This window comes from Rattus norvegicus, chromosome 2 (genome assembly GCF_021556685.1).
Source record: "Rattus norvegicus strain SHRSP/BbbUtx chromosome 2, alternate assembly SHRSP_T2T, whole genome shotgun sequence".
Classification (NCBI taxonomy): domain Eukaryota; kingdom Metazoa; phylum Chordata; class Mammalia; order Rodentia; family Muridae; genus Rattus; species Rattus norvegicus.
The window spans coordinates 198,276,014-198,302,833 of NC_141535.1; the positions used below are offsets into that span (position 1 = coordinate 198,276,014).

Sequence of the window (26,820 nt, forward strand, 5' to 3'; positions counted from 1 at the left end):
CGGCTGATTTGGTGGTGTATGAAGGAGGGAAGGTTAGCACTCCCCTTGTCAAGGATGGTGGAGACCCTTGAGCCTAACAACATGCACACGGTTAAGGCACTGCCACCATGGTTTGTGGCACCTAACCACTGTTTTTGTGCAGCTCGGTGGTCATGTGGGTCCCTCAACAACCAAAGCAGGGGCTGTCTCTAAAGCTGTTGCCTGTCTGTGGATCCTGTTCCCCTAGCTAGGCTGCCTTGTCTGGCCTCAGAGGGAGAAGATGCACCTATCCCTGCAGAGACTTGATGTGCTGGGGAAGCTTTCACCCTCTCAGAGGAGAAGGGGGGATGAGCAAAGGAACTGTGGGGGGTGGTGTAGGGGAACAGCAATGGTGAGGTCAAATGAATAAACAAATTAATGTTTACCATTAATGGCTATTTTGGTGGCTGAAGAAATGATCTGACCCTGATCACTGGCTGCTCTTCCATAGGATCTGGGTTTGACCCTGCACCCACGTGCAGCTTGCACTGGCACATCCACACGCTACCTGTAACTCTGGTTCTAAAGAATCAGACGCCCTGTTCTGCCTCTCCAGGCATCAGGCCTAAAGGTGGTGCATAGACACACGTGCCCGTAAAACACACACATAAATAAAAATGGCTAAGACGGTAGATTTTGCTGTGTGTAAAACTGGAAAAAACTACATTTAAAAAATTATGGTAACTTATTTGTGTGCCACTGTGTGCACGCGCGTAGAGGCCAGAGGACAATCTTCGGGAGTCAGTCCTCTCCCACTCCCGTGTGGGTCGCAGGGATTGAATTCAGGTCCTCAGGTTTGGTTGAAGGCACCTTACCTGCTGAATCCTCTCACCAGCCCTGTACTCTCAGTGGGGGACAGGGGACATAATGACTGGTGAGGTAACACAATCCTGTAATACCAACACTTGGGAAGTAGAGGGGGAAAGATTGCAAATTCAAGACTAGTCCGAGGTATATTTTAAAAACTTTACATTTTAAATGGGTTATGCCATAGGCCAGAGAACATGCCCAGCCTCAGGTTAGTCTATCACATAGGCCTTCCGGTGGAAATCCGATTACCTGGCAGTCTAAATGCAAGAAACAGCTCCAATTATTTTAGGGAAAAATGTATTTTCAGTTACCAGTCTACTGACCGAACTCAAAAGGACACCAAGCGGGAGCAGTGGAAGGCAGCTGCACATCGTGTGCGATTACTGGCTATGCCCCTGTAGCGGTGACTCCCTGAGGTGTACCAGATTATTATTAAGACATTTCTCAAAGCATTTTTGTTGCAACTGTGAAAAAGAAGAGGAGGAGGAGGAAAATTAACTGCTAAAAATGTTTTGTTTTCGAGCATTCCATTCCTTTACAATTAAAACATTTAAACTCTGGCAATTTCGGTGCCATGGGCCGCCAGATCTTTGGCATTCTAGGGAGACGCTCTCAGCAGTATGAGTCTGAAGCCCGCCCGGGATCTGAAAGAGTTCCAGTTTTCACAGAGAGGATAGCTGTACAGTGTGCTGATGAGAATGAGGTGGAGAGGAGACCGGTCATAAAATACAAAGGAATGTAACTGCTATTCCGTGCTCTTGTATGCCCCACTACTATCTCCACCCCCACCCCTACTCCCCACCTCCACCCTCCTCCCTACCTCTCACCCCTCCCCCACTCCCTCCACCATTTCCTAGGCAGAAGCTCTTGATGCCTAAGGACTCTGCCAAAGACAGGAACACCTCTCTAACGCCAAGGTGACGTTAACCACTGAACGGCACTGCTTCTTTTTTGACTCAGAGAGGTTTGAAAGCTGTGGCAAGCAGGCCTCCAAAGACACTTAGCGTTGCTGTTAGAAACAGAACAGATGGCCGGCAGAAATGCCTAAGGGACAAGACTAGATGGCCTGTTGACAGTGGGGCATCCCATCCTATCCTCCTTCCTGACAGGGCAATCCTCCAGCAGGGCTGCCAAGGGTGCTGTTTACAGATGGCCTGGGCTGGCAGCAGAGTCAAAAGGCCGGCAGGGGGCCGGGTGTAACGACTTAATCAGGGAAGTGTTTGCAGGACAGGCATGGGAGCTGCGTCCAATGTGAGACCAGGAACCCACTTAAAATCCAGGCACATGCATGAAATTCTTAGAGAATCAATAAAAATGTTGTAGATTGTTTAAAAAGCCAGACATCTAATCACAGAACTGGGGGATGGAATCCAAGGATCCCTGGGCTCACTGGCTGCCTTGTCTAGCTGAGTAGGTGAGCTCCAGGTCCCCTGAGAGATCTGACTCAAAAAATGAGGTGGAAATAAATCAAGGAAGACGCCAGTGTCAGTCTTTGGTCACACCAATGCATAGACATGTGCAAATGCACATATATACACATGCTGTACAGGTAGGTAGATACATACATACATATACACATACATACATATATATATATACATACACATTATGTAATAACAATTTTTAAAAAGAAAATATAGATTTGCTATAGTCCACTAAGAAAAAATAATTCATCCCATTCCCAATTTTACCTCACTCCTGTATTTATAAATCTTTAAACCAAAGCTGGCTTTCAGTTGACCACAGCAAGGACCCTGTCTGAGACCCAGAAGCGGGTCATTTTTCAATGTAACAAGCTCCCCGAAATGTGCATTGCATGCTGGGTGAAAGGTGGCCTGGGAGAAGTAGCTTTGCTGTTTTGTTGTCTGTCTGTCTTTCCGAATTATTTTTCTGTATGTGCAAATGCTGTGTGGGGTGAGGCGGTGATGGGGACTGGACTCTACGGTCCTTGCACGTGCTCCACCAGCGAGCTACATTTCCAGTCTTCTGGGTGCGGCTCAGTGGAGTGGGTGCTGGGCATGCACAGGGCCCTGGCTTTGTCCCTAGGACGCAAACAAGTACAAGTGAAGACCTTGCAGGATGCACGTGTTCAGACTGTTTCGGTTGCCCCCAGGCAGCTGAGAGTGTTTCCCCATCTTTAACGATTCTGTACCATTCTAACGTTGCTGGACAGTGATTCTCATCCAGAGTTCCCTTGTTTCAGTCTGCACTCCCGTGATGGCGCCTGAGTCTCCTGTTGCCTTTGGACAGAGTCCCTGGATTGGAACGATCAGGTTCAAGGTGATGAGCTTCTGTATAACTGCTGTGCAAGGGAAACTTCCAGGAGGGACAGACATCCCTTTAAAACGTGTTTTTGTTTGTTGTTTTGTTTGTTTGTTTGTGAGACAGTGTCTATGTAGCCCAGGCTAGCCTTAGACTTGTGACATAGCGAAGATGTGAAAACTTCATTATGGTGAGATCCAAGTTCATGTCTTTACAATTATTTCTGAGACGAGGTCTTGCTATGTGGCCTAGGTGGGCATCAACCTACCTCCTGGTTCCTCGAGGTGGAAGTATGAACATATGCCGCCACGTCAAGCTTTTAAATATCTATTTCCAGAAGTCAAAGTAGTACACTGGGCCCTGTGCGCCCACTGCCGTCCTAATCCTTTCCTGTTTCTGCCACGGTTGCTTCAGCCACTCACTCTCCCCACTGGAGACTATTTTATACACATCCTACTACTCCTTCACTGTTAAATGTACAACATACATACATACATACATACATACATACATACATACACATACGTGATGCATAAGTCCAAACCACATCATTTTAGTGGGTGATGTTATTGAATTAAACATTAACAGCTACCGAGAGGTTGCTGGTGAGAGTCTCCCCTATCCTGGGGGAGAATCTGGAACCAGGCAGGAGTCTCCCCTTCTGAGTCTTTGAATCCCAAAGCCAAGGTTGTGTGGTCCCAGTCGCACCAGGAAGCAGACATACAGCGCCAGGGTTTGTCTTGGCTGGCCTCAGGGTTCTTCAGAACAGGTTCTTAAGCAAACCTGAGTTATTGCTGGAACCAATTGTGACTATAGCCTTGGGTTCTGAGGAAGGACACTTCCTGTCCCTCTGACACCCAGGTCATTCCCTTCTCCTCACAGAGTCCCTGAAAAGAAGTTCCTTTGGACATAATAGTTAGATGTTTCAAGTGTCAAGAGCTGGGGACACTGGCCAGTGTGTAGTAGTTGCTTCTTGGATCCCGTGGATTAACACCAGGTAATGGCAGCCTTCTGTTTCCTCTCAGTCCTTCCACTCTCTGTCAGGAGGACTTACTGTTTACCGAGAAGTAGGAATAAACTCACTCTGCTCAGAAACTTGGAAAAAGTCAGAGAAATGTCACCATTTGAAACGTCAGTCCTCCTCCTCCTGAGTCTTCAAGCACAGTGCCAGCCGGATGCTTTCCTGGATGACCTTTATTCTTTTTGCACCGGGATTGACCCAGCTTGAGTTGTGGTGTGTGGTTGGGTTGAGGCTCTGGAGCGAGGCAACCTGAACTCCCTTGTTTGTTGTGAAGGCGGTGGTGGGAGGATCTTTGCCCATTCTGTAGCTTGCCAGACTGGAAGTGGGGGAGGGAGGGCAGCCACCTGCTTCCCCATCCCCACCCGTTTAGGACCACCTATACATCAGTACTCTATCAGTCTGTTCATCGAAACTTCCTGGACAGTGTGTTTGGATCTCTCCATCATCTTCCCTTTTTCAGGGCTTAGTGCTCTAAGTATTAAGTTACTTACTGATGCTGGGGCGATGGCTCAGAGGTTAGAGCACCGGTTAGAGGACCTGAGTTGGATTCCAAAAACCCACATAAATGATGGCTCACGCCCACCTATAACTCCACTTCCAGGGGAGCCGATGCCCTTTAGTCCACAGAGGGTAACAGTCACAAGCTTAGTACGTAGAAATACATGCAGGTGGGGCCGGGGATTTAGCTCAGTGGTAGAGCGCTTACCTAGGAAGCGCAAGGCCCTGGGTTCGGTCCCCAGCTCCGAAAAAAAAGAACCAAAAAAAAAAAAAAAAAAAAAAGAAATACATGCAGGTAAAGTATTTACACACACAAACAAATGAATCTAAAAATAAGTTATTTATCCCATTTGTTAGATGATAAATTTCCCACAAGATATGGTTCTTACCCTGTGGCTTATAGATCACTTCTGTGTATGACAGGAGTCAGAATTCCGCCATGTGTGTTTTCCTGCAGTCTCATACTTTCTGTCAACTTTATTGCCACCTCCTCTCTACACAGAAAAACATGTAACTGTGTAATGACGGATCAGAAGTTTGAAGTCCTTTAATATTTTACTAAACCAAGGCTATAATACTTTAACCAGGAGACCAAGGATTTGCCCCGTCAAAGAGAAGTAGAAAGCTGTCTTTTTTTTTTTTTTTTTTTAGATTATTAACTGTTTTTTTTTTTTTTTATTAACTTGAGTATTTCTTATATACATTTCAAGTGTTATTCCCTTTCCCGGTTTCCAGGCAAAATCCCCCTCCTCCCTCCCCTTCCTTATGGGTGTTCCCCTCCCAACCCTCCCCCCATTGCCTCCCTCCCCCCATAGTCTAGTTCACTGGGGGTTCAGTCTTAGCAGGACCCAGGGCTTCCCCTTCCACTGGTGCTCTTACTAGGATATTCATTGCTACCTATGGGGTCAGAGTCCAGGGTCAGTCCATATATAGTCTTTAGGTAGTGGCTTAGTCCCTGGAAGCTCTGGTGAAAGCTGTCTTTTTAATGGGATTACATGTTTATACTTCTTCGTAGGTGAAATTCTGTTTGCACTGAAGGATTTGCACTTCAGAACAGTTAAGCTGCCAGGGTCTTTTTGAGACAAGGCTGACTATGGACACCATTCTGGCCCTCCTGTCCTGTCAGTGGTAGGATTACAGGCATGTACCATCATGCCCGTTTTAAAATTAGATTTTATATCTGTTTGTGCATATGTGTGTATGTGTGTGTGGCATGGGGATGGGAGTGTATACCTGCCATGATGTCCATGCGGAGGTCAGAGGACCGCTTCAGTTCTCTCCTTCCAGCCTGTAGCTTTCTGGGATTGAATTCAGTTTGTCAGGCTTGGAAGCAAATGCTGAGCCCCATGCTTGGTTTTATGTGGTGTGGAGAGCAAAGCCAGCTTCAAGCATGCTAGGCAAGCATGTTACTGCCAACGGAGCTCCATCTCATCCCAGAGTACCAGGGTCTTTACGTGAATGTTGGGCACCAAAGGAGACTCACAGGGTTAAGGAGGCCTCAGGGCTTTCCTCTGAGTGCCTGAGTGACCAGTTGTTTCCTCTGCTAATATATAAGACTTCCTCCCTTCACAGTGAGCACCAGACCCAGGAGCTACTAAGCAATAGGTCTCAAGCTAGCTGGTCCCAGCCAGCTGTCCTCTACTGTGTGAGGTTGCCTAGCAACGTGGTACCAGGATTACTGGGATCCCAGGTTAAGGAATCTGGGAGAATCTTGGCCTTAGATTACTTATTCTTAGCATTGTTCTTTTCTGCTCGGGGTTTCTGGCTTCTCCTTTGACCCAAACCCAAAAGAGATCCCTCCCAGTCACGCCAGAGACACACCACACAGAGCAGGTATTTGGCTCCTCCATGCCCTGGGCCAGGCTGACACTGTTCCATCTGTCTGTAGTAGCACGGTCTGTCTTTCCTGAGCAGTCACATAAAGAAGATAATAAGGCGCTAACCAATGAGCTATGTGCTGGGCACTTGGCTGGCTTCTGTGCATCACTAGTCCTCACAGCTCTCCCGAAGTCTTGTTGATTTAGTCGGGCTGCCTGACTTTCCGATGGTTTGAATATGCTCGGCCCAGGGAGTGGCACTATTAGAGGTGTGGTCATATTGGAGTAGGTGTGACACTGTGGGCGTGGGCTTTAAGACCTTCTTCCTAGCTGCCTGAAAGCCAGTCTTCCACTAGCAGCCTTCAGATGAAGATGTAGAACACTCAGCTTCTCCTGCACCATGCCTGCCTGGATGCTGCCATGTTCCCTCCTTGATGCTAATGGACTGAACAGCCAAACCTCTAAGCCAGCCCCAATTAAATGTTGTCCTTAAAAGAGTTGCTTTGGTCATGGTGTCTGTTCACAGCAGTAAAACCCTGACTAAGACAGAAGTACTGAGACACTTTCCTATTGACAGTGACAGTTCCCTCCCCTGGGTCTCACTGAACTATTGTTCCCTCAAATCCAGAGTGATTCCCCACCCCTCTCATAGAGTTTACTGCCTTCAAACACACTTTATAACCTAGTCGTCCAGTGTCTCAGCCCCATGCTAGATCAGCTTCGAGCTCTATTGGACATGACCATTTATTTTGTCCCCAGGTGTAGCACAAATGCCTGGAATATCGACAGACACAGCAGCTGGCCGTAAGGATTTATTGAACGACTGAATGGCAGAGCTCTGGAGCTGTGCAAGGTGATGGGATTAGAACCTAGAGGTGTGGATCCTGCTCTTGTCCTACCACGCCACCCTGCAGGGCTGTGGATCCATCTCCCGAGTCTATAAATTGGGTACGTCACACACTCTGCTAAGAGGATGAAACAGTCCACTCCACACCTCAAAACCTGGCAACAACCATCTCTGAGGATGATTGAGAGTCTGTTCAGGAAGGTTCTTGGAAGCTAAAATTTTAAAAGTAGGTGAAAGGGGGACGAAGCTCACAGAGGGTAGAACACTTGCCCACCCAGTGTGTGTGAGGCTTATGTTCAACCTTCTGTACAGAAGGGGGAAAAAAAGGAAGGAAGAAAAGAATAAAAGAAAAAAATCTGTGTCTTCCTAGGACTAGGATGGGGGACCCTATGGAGCACTCGGACTTCTGGTGACCCTGCCAGGGAGCAAGAGCAAGAGAAGGAGCCCTTGACTTTGCTGCCTGTCAGCGATGACCTGCAGTGACAGCCTTCTCTGCCTCACTGGATCTTCCAGCCCCGACTCACCTCTTCTCTCACCTGAGTCTTCTCATACATATGAAATAACATCTGTCTCCTCCCTCCGTTTTTCACCCCAGCAGCCCCCCAAAGCTAATCTCTCACAGACAAAGGCTGGCTGCTGACACCCAGTCACTGCGGCCAGGTGGTCAGGTGCAAAGGGCTTTTCAGTGCCAGCCGTAAATATCCCTGGGATTGAAAAGGCTTTGTCACCAAGGAACGAAATGCCACTTTAGGAAACCTCATCGTTTTCTGACAGGTAAGAGGAGGGCACACGTCTGCCCAGGGGGTGGGGCTCTCTGAGACTGAACTTCAAAGATGGTTTCTCTTGCTTTTTAATGAGCACAACGTGTTCCACTTGATTGTTTTTGCCTGAACTTGCAACCAGACCCGTGAACACTGGGCCAAGGAGGGCCTGGCCCTCACAAACCTGTCCAAGGACGTGGCCTGTCTGGATGTCACCTGTCTCAGATCGAGAACGGTAACATGGAGAACACTTGTCTACAGATACAAGTCAACAGGGCTTTAATTCCACTACGGTTGTAGCAAATAATTCCCAGTTGCAACAACCCCACAACAGAAGACTATTCCCCATACTAGCTTCCCTAGATCCCCAAGGACACCCGTGTGTGCTTTCATGTTTCCTCAAACTTTTTTAAAAAATTATTTTATTTTTAAAATCAATTATAGGTTCTCAGGGCCGAGAACTATAGTGGTTTGGTGGACTGTTTGCCTGGAACAAACACGGACTCTAGGCAAAAAGGGTTCAACCACCAGGTGTCATGGCAGAAGACAGAAATATCACAAGTTCAAGGTTATCCTATACCACACAGTTTGGGTTTGAGGATAGGCTGGGCTATATAAGACACCTTTAATCCCTAGGGCTCAGAGAGGCAGAGGCAGTAGGATCTCTGTGAGTTCCAGACCAGCCAGGACTGTGAGGTGAGACCTCGTCTAATAAACAAACAACAAATCTGCAAAGAGAACAACAGTAAGAACAAGCATAGACAAGCAAACAGCAACTGTAAGCTCTCAAACGTGAAAGGAAAACAGACATTTCGGGTGTTCCCTAGGACACTACCAACCTCGCCCACCACAGCGGATGAAGCAATGAATGCATCTTTACCGCTCAGATCCACTGCTGCCCTGGGGGTCACGTGGATTATGTATGTGTTCTGTGGCTTTGGATGAATGTGTGTGTGACGCTGTGTCTACTGTGTAGAATCATATATATGATGCCACATCATACACAGTGTTGCTGCCTTGGCTCTGTCCACCCCTTCCTCCCAACCACCAGGTCTTCTCCGTCTTCACAACTTTGCCTTTTCTGGTCACAGAGATGGAGTTGTAGGGTGCGGCCTTCTCAGAGTGGCTCCTTCCCTCTGTTGTATGCACTCGTGTTCCTGCTCCGTTTGTTTACGGCTGGACAGATCAACTTGGGGTAATTAATATTCTGTTGTCACTTGATGCTACTCCGAGGAACTAATTTGTGTTCAATCCCCAGCATCACATAAAACAGACATGGCGGTGCACACCTGCGACCTTGGCGCTTGGGTGGTGGAGGCAGGAGGATCACAGGGTCCAATCAAAGTCATCCTTGGCTACGTAGTGAGTTTGAGCCCAGTCTGAGATATATAAAACCCTATCTCATATCTTCCTATGAATATTCAAAATATTCTGCCACCCTCACATCCCACCAGCCTACCCTGGACCCCTTTCACAATCCTTCCGGATGCTGGTCCAGGTTCCTTGAGAAGAACAACAGGCCATCAGGGATTGACGATTGCCACATTGGGTTGCTGCTTCTTAGGCCAGGAACCGGCTTAGACAGGGGCGGGCTTAGTGACGCTATTGCCTTGATTCTGGTTTCTGATTGACAACCTTTGAACGTCTGTGCTTGGCCTGCAGCAGATGCTCCACAGTTATTTTGAAACATTTCATGTGATTTGGGAACAGGATGAGGCCTTTAATCCACTCTGACTCAATGCAGATGTTCTTGGTGTAACACTGCTCCAAGTCAGTGGTTCTCAACTGTGGGTCAAGACCACCTACAGGGTTACATCCCGGCTATCCCGAATACTAGATATTTATATTGCAATTTAGAGAGTAGCAAAATTACAGTTATGAAGTAGGGACAAAAATAATTTTGACTTCGAGCGTCACCACAACATGAGAAACTATATTAAAGGGTTGCAGCATTAGGAAGGTTGAGAACAACGGTTCTAACAGGGCTGGCTGGGGGTGTAGTTGAGAAACAGGACACTTGCTTAGCACATGGAAAGCCCTGAGTTAGATCCTCAGCACCACAAAAAAGAATTAATTAACTAATCCATTTCAAACAATAGGGAGTTCTATGTAATGAAAAACAGAAGCTGGGTGGGAGAGAGAGCTCAGTTGGTAAAGTATTTGCCTTGTGAGCATGAAGACCTGAGGTAGATTCACCTCAAAAAACGCTGAGTGTGGCAGACTGTGCTTAGTTTCCCGGACCTGGGAAGACAAAGACATTTGGGAAGACAAACCCAGAGGTTGCTTAGCCGGTCAACCTAACCAATTGGGCAAGTTCCAGGCCAAGTTCCAGGCCGGTAAGAAACAATGTTTCAACAACAATAACAACAACTAAACAAACAAAAAAGCCCATAGGTACTGCCTGAGGGAAGAAACAGCACCTGAGTTTGTCTTCTTCCCTCTATGCATGCACAAGTAAGCATGTATGCGTACACACACACACACACACACCACACACACACATAATCACACACACACACCACATACACACACACATCACACACACACATCACACACACACCACACACACAATCACACACACACACATCACACACATCACACACACACACACCACACACACATAATCACACATACACCACATACACACACACACAATCACACACACACAATCACACACACACACACTACACACACACACACACACACACACACACACACACACACACCCCACACACACGTTGACCCCTGCTCAGTGTGCCCTGTGGATGCTGACGTGGTACACCTCAGCATACCCATGGGAGTCTGCCAAAGCTGTTGTGACAGCACCCCAATCTGGGTGGACTGAAACCACAAGCTTTTGCTGTCTCTCAGTGCAGGGGGCTAGGAGAGATGCCTGAAGCCGACAGGGAGAATATCTCCTACATCCCTGTCCCAGCCTGTGGTGACCGCCAGCACTCTGGGGTGTTCCTGGGTCTGTTACAGCATGACACTGTGTTTTGGCTTTTTTTAGTCAGTGTCTATCTGTAAAACCAGGCTGGCCTAGAACTGATAATCCCTCTGACTCAGCTTCCTGAACACTGGGATTACGGACAGGTGCTACCATACCTCGCAACACTGTCCTCACACACCACTTTAACTGTGTGTACCTCTAAACCCAAAGTGCCCCAGCCCTTCTTAAGAACAGTCAAGGGTTGGGGATTTAGCTCAGTGGTAGAGCGCTTGCCTAGCAAGCGCAAGGCCCTGGGTTCGGTCCCCAGCTCCGAAAAAAAGAAAAAAAAGAAAAAAAAGAAAAAAAAGAAAAAAAAAAAAAAGAACGTCAGTCAAATTAGGTCCCACCCTAAGGATTTCACTTGAACTTCATCTGCAAAGACCTTGTCTCTAGATCAGGTCACACTGGGGTACACTCTGGATACACTATGATTCACAGAAATATTTGGAGGAGATGAGTGACCTCATTACAGTGCCCATAAATCAAGTTTTCTATCTAGACAGAGAGATGCAAGGTTCTCAGCTCTGTGCTGTGAGGTGTAGCAATGGCATCTTAGATGGAAAAAAAAATGAAAATTGAAAAGATCAAATCAGGGCCAAGCATATGGCTGTAATCCTAGCATTTAGACAGAGGCAAGAGAATGAATGTTGCCTGCCTGGAGTTGACAGTGGCCGTGGAGTTAAACTGACACTGTCCCGTTTTTCTTTTGAGTGTCCTATGCAATTGCAGGATTTCCAGGAACTTCCACTCCTTCTCCGACTCTACTGAGTATGTTTTTAAAAATTTACACACACACACACACACACACACACACACACACACACACACACACCCCATTTCAAGTACTCTAAGCAACACTCATCACATAGCTAGAGACGACCTTGACCTAATCTTCCTGCCTCTGTCTCCCAAGTGCTGGCATCACAGGCCCGAACCAAGACACACAGCTGGGCCTGAGCCCAGGGCTCTGTGGCAAGCGCTTCACCTAATCGATTACATCACACCTCCAGCTCCCACTGTTGTGGCTGTCTTTTTCATGGTGGTCCAGGCTTGACCCTCCACTATGTTTGTTTCTTTCTTTCCAGAGCTGGGGATGGATCCAGCAACTTGTAAACTCATCGTTTCTGCCTCTGAGGTACACCCTCAGCCCCAACACAGCACTATTTTTGAAATGAAAAGGAGGGAGACAAAAGAGCTTAGAGGGAGCTCCTTGAATCAGAACTTCCTCTAGGTTTCTTCCATAAATGGTGAGACCTCCTGGGAGGCAGCCCTGAGGAGAAGGCCCCATTCAGCCACAACTTTTGCTTAGGATAAGACAGCCAGAGTATGGGGCTGGCGAGACGGGAGGATCCAGGTTCAGTTCCCAGGACCCTATACAGTGGCCCTCTGTAACTCCTGTTCCAGGGGATCTGAATCCCTGTTCTCACAGGGGCACACCTGTCAAGCACAGATGGACAAGCAGACATACTATGGCCATACACATAAAATTAAGAAAAAAATTTAAAGGCAGCAACGGTGTTATTCAAGCTGGCACAGGCCTTCAGGCTGTGGCGGTGGAGGAAGGACTGACCGAGCTCTACACAGATCAGCTATGATGAGAGCAGCAGATGCTGGGCAGGCCGAGCAGGCATCCTGTCTTATCAATAAGCCAACAGGATGGGCATACGTGCCAGCTGTTCACTGGGCAGATGTTTGCTTTGTGTTAAACAGAGGGCTGGGCTCTGGAAGCCTTGACTAGGTCTTTTTTTTTCTTTTAGGAACCAGGAGAACATTGTTTGCCAGGAAGGCCTCTATCGCTGAGCTGTACCCCTAACCCAGGAACAATATGGTTTCATTCTATGGTTGCTGTTTTCCTCTTTGTCTTTCTCTCATTTTGTTCTAAAGATAGGCTCTCATGTAGTAAAGGATGGACTTGTACTAGCAAAGCAGCCAAGGGTAACCTTGAACTCCTAACCTTCCCCAGCCTCATGAGAGCTGACATTACAGGCATGCACCACCAGGCCTGACCCACAGCCTAAGTTTTGAAAGATACCACTTTTCTTCTTGGGAGTTTTGGCGGTGAGAGAGAGTAGCATCCAGACTGCATGCAATGGAGAGAAGCCAGAATCTTTAAAACTCTGGAAAAGACTGGTTCAAGACCTAGAGCCAGGCCTGCACACTGGCCTCTTATGGAGAAGGGTAGAAAGTTTTCGGGGCAAAAACCTGAAAGCATCTGAGGCTAAAGCCACAGGAGGGGGCCCTGCCCCTGCTCCACCCTCAGTCTTCTTGGCAAACTATAGTATTATCCTCCGTGCACAGGAGAGGTGGAAGCAGTTTTATAGAAAAGCACAAAGAATGGAGTGTGTGTGTGTGTGTGTGTGTGTGTGTGTGTGTGTGTGTGTGTATACGGAGGCCATAGATGAATGTTGGGTGCCATCTTCAATAACTATCTGTTAGATTGCCTCCTCCCAGTGACCTAGCAAGGCTTATGTCATCATCTGCTGCCATTACCTGCCACAGCCAGGTACAGGCTCACCACCCCAGTTCTCTCTCTGTTTCCACGTGTTCCCAGCCAGTCTCTCTCTCCCCCATTCTGTCCTTCTCTGTCCTCTTTTCTCTGCCCTCATGGCTCTACTCCTTCTCCAGGCCCTCACTCTCCATCCCTTCCCTTCCCCCAAATAAACCTCCTTTATACCAGATCTGTTGCATGGCATAATTACCCAGGGGGACATCTTGGCATGGGCCTGCCCGGTACCCCCTCACTACATTATATTTCCTAACACTGTCCACCTGATTTTTCTGAAACAGAGTTGTCGATGACCTGGAGCCTGCTGATTTGTGTTAGCTTGCCTGCTCAGTAAACCCCAGGAATCCTCTGTCTTTTCCTCTCCATCAGTTCTGGAATTAATTCATACCCTCTGGCTTGCTGATGGAGCCATGTATCTCTCTCTGTCTCTTTTTCTTTCTTTATGACTTTTTTCGTTTGTTCGAGACAGGATAGCTCTGTGTTACCCTGGCTGGTAGCCTGTATTTAGACCTAGCTGCTCTTAAGCTTGCCTGGTCTATTCCTGCCTCTGCCTTCTGTGTGCTGGGATTACAAGTATGGACAGCCACCATCACTCAAACAGGAACCCGACATGAGATCCTCAGCTCACTCCCGCCCTCCTCCAAAGTTACGGTTTGCTACCAGGCGAAGTGTTCCTTTACCCTGTGCTAAACCTGGTGAGAGCACAGCCCTGCTGCTTCTGTGTCCCCCTCCCACCACCTGGCAGCCCACCCATTCCCACCCCAAACCCTTCCGGGCAGCGCATCACCCAGGGCTGAGTGCACACGAGCACCTCATACTTGGAGGGAGCACAAGTGGCGTAGGCCCAAGAATGAAATCTGGTGGAAGAAACTAAGGCAGCACGCCAGACACCCCTCATTTTCAGGAAGGTTTGGAGAAATGCTTGCTTAGCAGTCACTGGAGAGAGCAGAACAGTCACGGTACTCCTGTATTTTATGACCACCCATAAACAAGCCGCCTAGGTTTCCCTGCTGCTCTAATCGCAGCCAGCTTTCGGAATGGTTAATAGATAGTAATTAAGTACCATAGTCCCTTCTACTTAAGTTTGAGACAAAAGAAATTACAGTGGTTTAAAAGAAACGCTCCATTTCTACAACTTCCAAAGCTCTGTCAAGAAGAGAATTGTACTTTGGAATTCTGGCCGGAACAAAGAAGTTTCTGCGTCAGTGATAGCTGGTTCTGTGAGATTAGTAATTCCATTGTTAGAACACTGATACGCTCTGCTTTCTCTGCACCTGAGGTGCTCTGCTACAGCTTCAGAACTTATCAAAATTTTACTGTGTGTACATACGTGTGTGCGTGTGCATGCATGTGTGTGCCTATGCATGCATGCATGTGTGTGTATGCATGCATGTGTGTGTATGCATGCATGCGTGTATGTGTGAGCACGTGTGTGCATGAGGGAGAGACTGGGTCTTCCCTATCCCTCTCCCCTTTATTTCTTCGCAACACTAAACCTAGAGATAGGCTGATAATCAGCACATCCCAGTGATCCTCCTGTCCCTGCTTCAACAGTTCTGAGCTCACAGGTGTGTATGATCATGTCAGACTTCTTTTTTAAGAAAGTATTTATTTTTATTTTTATTTTTATGTGGATGAGTATTTTGCCTGAATGTATGTATATACAGTGTGGGTGTGCCTGGTGCCTGCAGAGGCCAGAAGATGACATCCCCAGGGACTAGAGTTATAGATGGCTGTAGGCTGCCATGTAGTCTAGGAACCCAAGCCAGGTCCACTGTGAGTCCATCTCTCCAAGAGTAGCCATTCTGGGCTTCCCCACTATGTGCTAGGGATCTTAATGCAAGAGCAGCAAGCACCTTACCCACTGAGCCATGCCTCTAACCCCTGGATGCCTGAGTCTGGAAGTCTGTGGGGCTAGGATCTGATGCTGGGCCCCAGAGGCTGCTCTGTCTGTTGCTGTTTCCCATCTGACCCCTTTCTGTCATACCTTCATTTCTCTTTGTAACTTCCTGCAACTGCCTGTTCCTTTAACAGCCTTATACTTGTAGGTGTGTAGTTCCTGCCTTATCTTTCTGTTTTTAGTCCATCGTGTTCAGTAAGTAACTTAGAGACCAGTGTGGTGAAGCATGACTTTAATACCAGTGCTCCAGAGGCAGAGGCAGATAGATTTCTGTGTGTTCAAAGCCAGCCTGGTCTACACAGTGAGTTCTAAGCCAGCCAGGGTTACATAGTGAGAACCAGTCTCAAACAAACAAACGAAGGAGATAACTTGATAAATAAATTATTTTAAAACTTTGGATATTAAAATTATTAAATCTAAGGGGCCAGTGAGATGGCTAAGTGGGTGAAGGTGCTTGCTGTCTAGCCTGATAATTTGAGTTCGATCCTTAAGGCCCTTATGGTGGAAGGAACAGACACCTGCAAGTTGTCTTCAGACCTCCACACTCATACCATGGCCTACCTGCACCACTCCCACACATACACAAAATATGTAATCTTTTAAAAGTTTTTAAACATCAGAGAAAAGGTAAATATCTTATAGAATAAACAGTAACAACCCACAATTTCCAGAGAGAACTTGTTACTGATATTTTCAAATGTTAACTGCTCTGACATGTCTGTTCTCTGGAGCCAGGGACTGAGATTTCTCGATAGTCCAAAGAAGTCAAAGAAATAAATAAATAAAACCCAGAGCCTGTATATTGTGGAGGAAATTAGAACTTTAAGCAAAGGGAGTGTTAGGGGGCAGCTCTGCTGCTGGGCTGGCAAAGGTGGAACCTCTCAGAGGAAAAGGCTATCTCCTCCTCCACACCGGATATGTGGAACCCAAAGGACCATGTAGTCATCTCTCCTGGATCAGCAGCGACAGGTACTGGTAGGGCATTTTTAAGGAACTCCAGTTGAAGAATGTGCACTTTGTTGTTTATTTAAGACAAGGTGCCTTTAGGTAGCCCTGTTTGGCCTGGAACTTCCTATGCGGACCAAATTGAAGATGCTTTCCCAAGTGTCTAACAACCTTCCTTGTGTGTTAACAATTCACAGTCATGTATTAGGAAAAATCTGCACTTTCTGATAGTGCAGTGATTAAAGAGGTTAACCACATACATATGCACACATGTATGTACATATTACATACACACATATAACACTGATTTCTTTTCACAGAGCAAGCCATCAGTGAACCTCCACTAATGATCAGAGTTCAGGTTCTCAGTCCGACCAAGATTTTAAGAACCTGGCAGTCTGTCGCCGTGGCTCACACCTGGGAGGCAGAGGAGGAGGATCACGCCGGATTACACCGGATCATGCCGGTATGGGGCTGTCCTGGTCTACACAGCATGCTCTACAACAGCAAGAACTACAAAGTGAGGCCCTGTCTCAAAAGAGCCAAAGGGGAAAGGAGGGGAGGGGGAGTGTTTGCCTATTGTGCCTGAGACCATAAATTAGATTTTCTGTAATCCCACTTGGGAAGTGGAAGCAGGAAAATTATAAATCTAACGTCCTCTGAAGCCACAAAAGCCAGTTCGAGACACTGTCTCAAAAACAAAGCAAAACTGAAACCTGACCAGTTGTCCTATGATGTAAGTTGGAAGATAGAGTTTTGAGAAAGCGCCCTTTGGTTTCGAACAACAGAAGAAAATTTGTGGAGTAGGGTATGACCCCTCCTTGGATCTATCTGGGCTTCTTGTCTCAAATTAGGAGAAAAATTCTGAGTTCTAAATGTGAAATATAGAAAGGGAGGTGCTTAACACATTTTGGTTCGAAATATTTAGAAATGTATGGGACTGGAAAGATGGCTCAGTGGCTCAGAACACTTGCTGTGCAAGCATGAAGACCTGGATTTGAATCTCTAGAACCCATGTAGAAAGCCGGCTGTAATCCAGCAGTTAGGGGTCAGAGACAGGCAGACCCTGGAAGTTTGTTCACCAGCTACTCGTCCTCACAGAAACAGAGCTTTGAGGCAATAAGTCAGACAAAGACTTGGAGGAAGGTTCAGATGTCTTCCTCTGACCTTCTCATAGACAAACACTGGTGTACCACCCATAGACTCTCGTGTACATGTACACATACACACACATATATACACACAAACATACATACATACACATACATACATACATACACATACATATACGTACATACACACATACGTGTACACACACACACACACACACACACACACACACACACACGGCATCAAACACTTCATTGCTCAGGATCAGAGGCAAACAGTCTTAGGAATTGCACATCCCTTATGACTGGATCTCCCCTAAGAGCTCCCCTAAGTCCAGACTCTGTTACAATGAAAACAAGTGTGTGAGTTAAAATGAGTTAGGGTTAGAAGGACAGGTTCAGGATGATAGAGAGGCGAAGCAAAAGAGCTTACAGCTGAGTCTACACCATCGAGTCGATGGATTAGAGGAAGGACAGGCCTCCAGGGAAAACCACAAAGCGGTGCTGGAGTCTTGGAAGGCGGCAGCGGCTCCCACGAAGCCTCTCCCAGGGAACGCACACAGGCACTTCCATATATCCTCATGCCTACTTGCAACAGACTAAATTGGTTTTGTTGTTGGTCGTTTGGGTGGCTGCCTGGCTAGTTGATTGGTTGGAGACAGGGTTGCACTGTGCAGCCTTGGCTGGCCTGGGACTCACTGCGTAAACCAAGCTGGCCTCAAACTCATTGAGATCCACCTGCCTCTGCCTCCGAATGTGATTAAAAGCATGCAGTCTGCCTGGCCCAGACTGAATTGTAAGGACGATTTCTAAGAAGCTCCTGTTTATTCCAGAAACAGGAGTCTGCCCTAGAGACATGCGGAAGGCTGGGATTTAGATGTGAGGTCACCAGAGAAAACGGCAGCTGTGTCTGGAGGCTGCTGACAATCCGAGAGCCAGTAAGCGATTAAAACCTTGAAGCTGCAGTTGGGTTGTTCCCACTTTATCAACAACACACCAGGGCATCACCCACACATGCACACTAATGAGGAGTCTGACTCCTTAAAGGACCTGACTCATGATAACAGCATTTGCACTGTGGCTTGGGTACCCCTCCTTTTTGTGGCAAGTATAAGAGAAAATACTTAAGAGAAAGATCTAGCCTGCCGTGCCTTGGGACAGAAGAGGCCTCCTCCTACCTCAGGAATGTGCTACCTGTCTTATCTTTAAAAATCACAACACAGAACCGACCAAGCTGCTCCCCATTTTGGGCACCCACTACAATCACTTTAGGGTGCCTACTATCATTGCCTTGTTGCTTCTGTTGTTTTTGCTAAATAAACTTAAACTGTGTATCTTGGCTGAACCTGTTTTTCAAGAAGGTGAGAACAGAAAGGACCCCACGTCCATGCCCCCTCAACATCCTCAACGTTCTAAAGGCACCATGTGGATGATGCTCCCTAGAACAAGCAAACCAGTTAATCTCCTTAAGACTTAGGTTTTGCACATTAAAAAATTAAGATGTTAATAAGAGCAATTAGGGCGGAGAGATGGCTCAATCGGCAAAGACATCAGCTGCCGAGCCTGAGGATCCACATGGTGGAAGGAAAGAGCCAACTTCTCAAGGGTTGCCCTCTGACCTTTGCATGTTCACTGCGGCATGCATTCAAATTTAAGCACATATACGAAATAATAATAGTAAGTTGGGGTGTATTGATGGCTTTCTTTTAATCTTAGATCATAGGGTTATTCATTTCATGGTGAGGCACTCCTAGTAACTCCTGTCTGTACACTCCAGCCAGTCCTGCCTTTGCTGCTCACATCTGTGTCGCACACTCAGGCTGGTCTTACCTTTGCTGTTCACACCTGGGTCCACACCCTTTATCTCCCTCACCATCTCCCTAAGAAAGCATTAAGCAATTGTCTGTTTTTTGTTTGTTTGTTTGTTTTTTTGTTTTTTTGCTTTTTACTTCATATCAGTAGAAAGATGCAGGCTTAGAAAACCTTTAATTTGTGCTGATGCAGGCTGACTCGGCGTGCAAAGACACTTGCCGGACAATCACGGCAGACCCGGGTGCGGTCCCTGAGACCCATGTGGCAGAAAGAGCCAACCTTCCCACGCTGTCATCTGACATCACGCATGTACACACGTGCAGCAGCATGCATACACTCTAAAAGGAGTAGAAAGCCATGAGCCTTAACCTGTTTCCTTTTCAGGATACATCGCTATCTACATCTTTAAAAATGCATTTAATGATCTGTGACAAGCGGAAGGTAAAGAATGGATGATAACCGTACATTAAGCTTCAGACTTAAGTGGGTATGAAGATGTACTTGTCTCCAGCAGCTGTCAAGCCCTGACTCTAATGATCTGTTCTGTTCTTTAACCTGGTACAATCTACAGCAGTAGCTTAAGAAAGAACTAGACAATGGTACAGACTAAGCAAAACCTAGGCGCTCGACATATACTTTTTTTTTTTTTTAAATTAGCCACTGCTTAATTTCCTTGATTTAGACAACTGGTAGCCTGATAAAGCTGACAGGCCTTCGAGCCTTGCCCTTCATGTCTCAGTAATTCCCTGAGGTCAACGAGCTCTGCTGGCTGTTCTCAGAGCCTGTCTCCCCTGAGCCTGTCACGGAGAAGGCTAATGATGTCTTTAAGTCAGTGCTGCTGACTAGACACTAGACTCCTATAGAAATGTTAAGCACACCCTTTGACACAGCAGTCTTATTTTTAAAGAATTTATTCTAGAGATAGACTCAAATCCTCACCGACCTGTAAGAGGATATTCCCTGAAGCATCGTTACACATGACTGGAATCGATCACTGAGAAGCTAATTTCAATATATTATGCTCAGGCCTGGGGAGACGGCTCAGCAGGTTAACTGTCAAGCAAGCCCTAATGACCTGAGTTCAACCCCCAGAGCCTGTGTCAAGGTGGAAGGCAAAAGTCAGCTCCACAGAGCTGTCCTCTGACGACCAAACACACATCATACACATACAGTAATGAGATCTACCATAATGAAAACCAAATATAAATAAGACAGAGATGCTGATGCAATTTTCATAGAGTTTTCTAAAAGACATATATTTTTCTTAGGGAACAAAGTATTTCAAAAATAGTGTCTGAATGGTGGTGGCACATGCCTTTGATCCCAGCACTTGGGAGGCAGAGGCAGAAGGATCTTTGTGAGTTTGAGGCCACCCTGGTCTATATAATGAGTTCCCAGACAGCCAGGGATATACAGAGAAATTCTGTCTTAACAAACAAACAAACAGAGAATGTCATGTGGAGGTGCTGACAGAAGTTTGTCCTTGGGGACTTGTAGACACAATGGGAAGCTGAAAGTGGTCTCTTTGCTGCTTAGACCATTTGGACTGTTTGGATTTGGGGCAAGGACAGGCAGACCGCATGGTGGCTAAGAACCCAGCTGCCTGAGATCCTACCCTTTCACTTGCTTCGGAAGTTCTGACAGGCTAAGAGCTCTTTGTACCTTAATTTCATCATCTACAAAATGGGGCTTAATTCAGGAAAAGAAAGTGATGTACTTCCAACATGATAAGTTTTAGAAGTATAGAAACAAATAAAGTATATGAAGATATTAGCCCATATAGAGTTTGCATTCTAGCCAGAAAAGATGGATAATTAAGACGTATGCCTGGGTCTGAGATGGCCCAGAGGTGAAGGCACTGGGTCTGAGATGGCCCAGAGGTGAAGGCATTTGCCCCCACACCTCCCCCCTGAGTTGAATTCCCTGGGACTCACATGGTGGAAGAAAAAGACTTCCACAAGCCATCTTCTGACCTCCACATGGTCCATGTTAAACGCACACCCACACATAGAGACACACAGACAGACATGTACACATGCGCACACACACATAGAAAAAATAGAACCGAAGAGACAGTGACAGCTCAGCGTTTAAGAGCACTTATTCTTCCTGAGGACTTGGGTTCAGTCCCAGCACCACAAAATGGCTCGCAAGTATTCTGATCCCCGTGGGCTCCAGACACATACATGGGTGTGGATCACTTTTTATCGTGAAAAAAAAGAGGCAAAACCCCACACCCCTAGCTTTAATTAAAATCTCACATTTTTCATTAACAAACTTCAACTCGATAAAGGATGAGGCTATACAAGGTTAATGGTAAATAAAACTGATACAATTTCTCCAAAAGAGAAATTGAGGGAAAATGAGAAATATAAGCTATACAATTCATCCTTTGACTCAAGGATTTCCATTTTGACTAAGAACATAATTTAAGGGCTGAAGAAATAAGCCGGTTGGTGGTGGTGCACGCCTTTAATCCCACTACTCAGGCAGAGGCAGGCGGATCTTCATACATTCAAGGCCAGCCTGGTCTACAGAGTGAGTTCTAGGACAACCAGGGCTACACAGAGTAACCCCGTCTCAAACATTCAAATGTCCCATTGGGTGTGGTGGTACACACCTGTAATCCCAGCACTCGGAAGCTGTGGGAGAGGAGAAGCAGTTCTAGGCTTGTCTATCTAGTGAACCTGGCTGTCCAGTGAACCTAGGCCATTCAGTGAACCCTGGCCTCACAAAAAGAAGGGGAGGAGGAGAGGAAACAGGAGAGGAGGGGAGTGCAGGGGCAAAGTTACCTGAATGGTGATGGAGCAAACATCTAAAATATGCATGCACATGTTCATTTCGGTATAGGAACTTTATGGCTGAAATTAGAAGGAGAATTGCAGGTTCAAAACCAACCTGGGTTACCATGCTGGTTAGTTTCTGTCAACTTGCCACACACTGTAGAGTCACCGGGGGACCTCAGCTGAGAAAATGCCTCCGCAGGATTGGCCTACAGACATATCTGTGGTGCGTTTCCTGATTGATGATTGATGTGGGAATTCTCAGCCTACTGCGGATGGTGCCACCCCTGAGCAGCCAGTCTCGAGTTACATAAGAAGGCAAGCTGAGGGGTTGGGGATTTAGCTCAGCGGTAGAGCGCTTGCCTAGCGAGCACAAGGCCCTGGGTTCGGTCCCCAGCTCTGAAAAAAAGAAAAAAAAAAAAAAAAAAAAAAAAAAAAGAAAGCAAGCTGAGGCTGGAGAGATGGCTCAGCAGTTCAGGGCATCGGCTGTGCTTCCAGAGGTCCTGAGTTCAATTCCCAGCAACCACGTGGTGGCTCACAACCATCTGTCACATCTGGTGTCTTTGAAGAGAGCAACAGTGTACTCACATGCATAAAACAATAAACAGTGGCTCACAACCATCTGTAATGGGATCTCTTCCGGTGTGTCTGAAGACAGCAACAATGTACTCACAAAATGAAATTAAAATTTTTCTAATAAATAAATAGAAAGAGAGAGAGAGAGAGAGAGAGAGAGAGAGAGAGAGAAAGAAAGAAAGAAAGAAAGAAAGAAAGAAAGAAAGAAAGAAAGAAAGAAAGAAAGAGCAAGCAAGCTGAATGGGCCATAGAAAGTGGGGAGTATTCCTTCATGGTTTCTGTTCCTCCAAGTTCCTGCCTTGGCTTTCCTTAATGGTGAGCTGTATATAACTTCTAGGTTAAAGCAAATCCTTTTCTCCTAAATTGCTTTTGGTCTTTAAAAAACAACAACAAAATACTACTTTTACATTTATTTTGCTTGTGTGTGTATGTTTGGGTGTGCTTTCTCACCGCCTGGAACTCTGAGACCATAGCAGAAGTGGGTCTGAGCTCGCCTACGGGAAAATAAGAATCAAGGGAAGGAACACAGGTGTCCCACTAACAGCCTGCCGACTGCCAGACGCCTGACAAGGCATCCTAGATGCGTAAGCTTGCAACCACCCACTGACCACAGTCCTGTATGGGAGCCTAGCAGCGATTAGCCATCCTGCCTAGACCTCAACAATCGACCCGGAGAAACTATAGCATTCTGAGCCGAACAATAGTTACTCCTTTAAACCACTAAGTCTTAAAGGAGGCTTGTCAGCAAATGCTGACGTAGATCCTCTTCCTCTTCCTCTTCTGCCTCCTCTTCCTCCTCTTCCTCCTCCTCCTTGTTTTTCAATTGAAGAATTATCTAAGCAAAAGCTACATTTGAGTTGAAAATGTAAGAGTCCAGCCAGAGACACACTTCAGATACAACATGCCTAAGGCCCTGCATTCAACATCCACAGTATGGGGGCAGGGCTATGGACGGGGATTTTGTTGGGGTCTCCAAACAGCAAGAATACCCTTCATTATTGATCCATATTTGCAAACATTATCCCTATTCCTTAGGACTCTAAAGTTCTAGTTAATATCCTGTCTCTGGGAGTCTCTCCAGTGTCAAGGACAGTATTAAGTTCCATACCCATCTACTGTCCCTTCAGTGCTAGAACTGGACCCAGGGTCTTGTGTGCTCTACCTACTGGGCTACATCCCCAGCCTTTTTTGAGAGATAATATTGCTATATTGCTCAGAATGGCCATGAACTCAACGTTGTAGCCGAAGTTAATCTTAAGCTGGTAGATCTTCCTGCCTCTTCCTCCTAAATGTGGGGATTATGTTCTTTGGGAATTAGAAATCAACATGTGAATCTTAATCCCTTACTCTCTAAAATAATTGAAAGGGAAATCATGATCAGTTCCTGCCCTTGAGAAAACAGTTTGGCACCTCCTAACGATGAATCTGCATGTTCCAGGGCCCAGCACCAGGCTCCTGTAGGCTTGCGGCACTGAGAAATACGTGCCTTCTTAGCAGGAGACAGATGCAGGAAGGCACAGAGAAGCATTAGTTAAAATAGCAAAACATGGTCCAATATGGCGGCACTCAGTGGCGGTGTGAACTGTGAAGAGTTCGCCGAGTTCCGGAAATTACTCAAGGTGATGAGGACAATTGATGACAGGATAGTACATGAATTAAACACTATGGTTCCAACAGCTTCCTTTGCAGGAAAAATTGATGCCAGCCAAATCTGTAAACAACTATATGAGTCTTTGATGGCAGCTCATGTCAGTAGGGACAGAGTTATAAAGAACTGTATAGCCCAGACCTCAGCAGTAGTAAAACGTCCCTGAGAAGAGAGAAAAAAGAATCTGGGTGATTTAACGTTATTAAAACAACTTAGAAAAGAAAAGATAAAGTTGAAATGGATGCAGTCAGACTAAATGTCGAAGAAGTGGTAATGACAGGAGCTGGAAGTGTTCAATGAACGCTGCCAAATTCACTTCAAGCCTCTGAAGAATGAGTAGAGAGAGTTTTTTTATTTTTATTTTTATTTTTTATTCTTTTTTTTCGGAGCTGGGGACCGAACCCAGGGCCTTGCGCTTACTAGGCAAGTGCTCTACCAGTGAGCTAAATCCCCAACCCCCGAGAGAGGTTTTTTTAAAAAGACCCGGTCATCTCATTGTCTGAGCATTTTCTAACAAGGAAAACATTTTACGAAAAAATTTATTTTTATTTTATGCATATGGATGTTTTGAACTTATGTCTGCACACCACATGAAAAGTATTATTTGCCTAGTGCCTTCAGGGGCCACAGGAGGATGTCAGAGCTCCTAGAACTGGAATTAAAGATCATTATCAACTGCCATGTGGGTGCCAGGGATTGAACCCCAGTCCTCTGGAAGAGCAGCCAGTGCTCTTAACTGCTGAGCCATCTTTCCTGCTCTTGAGAAGAAAACGCTCGAAGGCTGAGGAAAAGAGGCCAGAAATCAAGCTTATGTTTGGCACATTTATTCAGGCTGCGTGAAACAAGACATTATTGTGGAAGGAAGGCAGCTCAGTAGGAGGCCTGGAGACGGAGTCTTGGACAAGGACAAAAAGCCATCGCACTCAGTATATTTTGAAGGAAGGGCTGGTAAAATTTTTCTGATGAATTCTGATAGAGGAGGGAGAAAGAGGGGAGTCAGGACTTGCAGCCTGAGTGTTGGGAAGGAAAGGGCTGTTGGCAGCTGAGAGGAGAAAGTTTCTTTGAGGCACAGGATTTCAAAAAAAAAAAAAAAAATCAACATCAAAGTGATGCTGAGGACCAGGTCTGGACATTCTGAACCTGAACTGCCAATTAAATGCATATCCAGATGCAGCCGGATATACAGGTGTAGCGTTCAGGGGCAAGGTCCAGACTAGAAGTATGAATCCAAGACCCATCGATACATATGCGGCCTTTCACCTTGCCTTGTTGCTGTTTGAAGTCGTCTAGGGAGTAAAACTCAAGGGCTGGGGAGAGAGACGGAGGAATAGAGGGACGTTTGATGACTGACTTCTGGGAACTGACAGATTCACAGCTCAAGGAGACAAGGAGGCTGGAAATCAGGTAGAGAAGAGAAGGAGCCACCAGGGAGGCAGAAACAAAGCCAAGTCTCGAGTGGGGCTGGAGTCAGAAAGCATAGGTAGGCAGTGAGAGCCATCAGAGCTCTGTGAAGTGCTGGTAGATGAAGCCTGCTGGGGGCAGAAAGGTTACCAAGGGATTGGACAAGTGCAGTTTTCCTGAAAACGCTGGGGGTGAAAACCAATGTGGAACGTGGTCGATAAAGGAGAGGGGCCTAGAGAAGCTAGAGGGGTCTGGAGGGGTCAGACAAGATTTTCAAGAGTTTAGACAAGATTATCAGGAGGAACAGCTAGCTATATAGAGAGTTACATACACAGCAGCTGGAAGGAGATGGACAATCAAGAGACTAGAGAGATGGGCTAGAGAGATGGCTCTGCGGTTAAGAGGACCAATTGCTCTTCCACAGGTCCCGAGTTCAATTCCCAGCAACCACATGGTGGCTCACAACCATCTGTAGTGGGATCTGATGCCCTCTTCTGGTGTGTCTGAAGACACCACCAACAACAGTGTACCCACATATATAAAATAAATAAATCTTTTTTCAGAAAAAAGAGAGAGAGAGAAGTCTCTTTTTTTTGGAAATCAAATTTATTCTAGGTCAGTGCTCTACTGTTGACTTGTATCCCCAACCCTATCTTTTCCTTTTCTTCTCTCTCTTTTCTTTCTATTTCCTCCCTTTCTTCTTTTGTCTTTTTCTTTCTTTAACAAGGTCTGACGGGGTAGCCAGGCTGGTCTCGAACTTCTAGAAAAACAAGCTTCCTGCCTCAGCCTTCCCAGTGCTGGGACTGAAGACTTAAGCCACCATGATTATTTGTTTCTGAATTTTATTCCAGACACTTATTTATGAATTTTTAAATTCCTCCTCCTCCTTTTTCCTGAGACAGGGCTTCTCTGTGTAACCCTGGATGTCCTGGAACTCACTCAATCCTCCAATCAACTGTGAAAAAGGCAAGAACCCAGTTACTCGCATCTTACAGACGAGAAGGTGAAGGTGAGACGTCTTGCCAAGGCTCTGTGGCTGAAAAGGAGAACGGGGCCAAATCTGCTACCTGCAGGCCAGCAATGTCCCAGAGAAACGTGAGCCTCCTTCGGGCTTTTC

The 26,820-nt window shown here is 46.3% G+C and overlaps 1 protein-coding gene and 1 non-coding gene across 5 annotated transcripts in view; one reads left to right on the plus strand and one right to left on the minus strand.

The window, feature by feature from the left end:
- Elapor1 (endosome-lysosome associated apoptosis and autophagy regulator 1) overlaps positions 1 to 26,820 on the minus strand; it is a 78,261-nt gene that overhangs the window by 44,791 nt on the left and 6,650 nt on the right.
- On the plus strand, positions 12 to 137 carry LOC120101367 (U6atac minor spliceosomal RNA). Its single transcript, XR_015679542.1, has one exon. It is a non-coding gene; the product is annotated as a U6atac minor spliceosomal RNA (small nuclear RNA).